This window comes from Phalacrocorax carbo, unplaced genomic scaffold (genome assembly GCF_963921805.1).
Source record: "Phalacrocorax carbo unplaced genomic scaffold, bPhaCar2.1 SCAFFOLD_139, whole genome shotgun sequence".
NCBI lineage: Eukaryota > Metazoa > Chordata > Aves > Suliformes > Phalacrocoracidae > Phalacrocorax > Phalacrocorax carbo.
Genome location: NW_026990490.1, coordinates 69,116 through 70,677, shown reverse-complemented (window position 1 = coordinate 70,677; position 1,562 = coordinate 69,116).

Below are 1,562 nucleotides of genomic sequence, written 5' to 3'. Positions count from 1 at the left end.
AAGGCAGCTGGCAGCCAGAGCGCCTTCAGTTTCTTCTGCTTTACCTTTCGTTGGCGTCTCCAGCTTCAGCCGAGGCAGCTCCTGTCCACAGCCGGGAAGGGCTCTGTGTGTCCCTTTTCGCCCCCGCGCTGCGAGGATGGCAACGCCGGGCAGAGAGAAGCCACGCAAGCCTGAGACGGCCGCAGTCAACGGCATCCCCGGGGGAAGGACAGACAACCACGTCCTCAGCACGGTCTCTGGGAGAGGGAAAGAAGAAACAGCGACCGTCATTACCGTCGATCGACCCTGGCCAAAGCCCCTCCTTGCGCAGGGGCTTCTGGACACACCGCCCCTTCCCCGCGCTACTGCTAAGGGCCCCTGCGCCGAGGGGGAATCCAGTGCGCTCGAGGGCCGGCTCGCTGCCTTCACGACAGGGCCTGGGGGCGGCCAAGGGCTACGCAGCACGCTTCAGGGGAGGTGCCGGGGCTGGGGGCAGGCGCACGGGGCAAGGGGGGGGCCAGGGGAGGCTGAGCGGGAGCTCCGGTGAGCCGGGGAGGCGGCGGCCATCATCTGCGCCCTGGGCAGGGGGAAAAGGTCCTCCTCCTTTCCCTCTTCCCTTCTGTCAGCTCCCGGGGAACTCACCGCTTCTCGGGGAGCGGCCGCACCTGGAAGCCCCCAGAAATCAACACGAATCCAACCCCCAAAATACACCGCGCCTACCGTACGCGGCACGGCCGCCCGGCACCCGAGCGCCGGAACACCGCGCCTCCCGCCGCGCCCCGGCGAGCCACGTGACAGGGCCGGCAGCCACTGCGCCAGGACTACAGCTCCCGGCACGCTCTGCGCCACAACACGGCCGCCCGGCAGCCCCCCGCCGCAAGGACTACAGCTCCCGGCATGCTCTGCGCCACAACACGGCCGCCCGGCAGCCCCCCGCCGCAAGGACTACAGCTCCCGCCATGCTCTGCGCCACAACACGGCCGCCCGGCAGCCCCCCGCCACAAGGACTACAGCTCCCGCCATGCTCTGCGCCACAACACGGCCGCCCGGCAGCCCCCCGCCACAAGGACTACAGCTCCCGCCATGCTCTGCGCCACAACACGGCCGCCCGGCAGCCCCCCGCCACAAGGACTACAGCTCCCGGCATGCTCTGCGCCACAACACGGCCGCCCGGGAGCCCCCCGCCGCAAGGCCTACAGCTCCCGGCACGCTCTGCGCCACAACATGGCCGCCCGGCAGCCACCCGCCACAAGGACTACAGCTCCCGCCATGCTCTGCGCCACAACGCGGCCGCCCGGGAGCCGCGCGCCACAAGGACTACAGCTCCCGGCATGCTCTGCGCCACAACACGGCCGCCCGGCAGCCCCCCGCCGCAAGGACTACAGCTCCCGGCATGCTCTGCGCCACAACACGGCCGCCCGGCAGCCCCCCGCCGCAAGGACTACAGCTCCCGCCATGCTCTGCGCCACAACACGGCCGCCCGGCAGCCCCCCGCCACAAGGACTACAGCTCCCGGCACGCTCTGCGCCACAACACGGCCGCCCGGCAGCCCCCCGCCACAAGGACTACAGCTCCCGGCACGC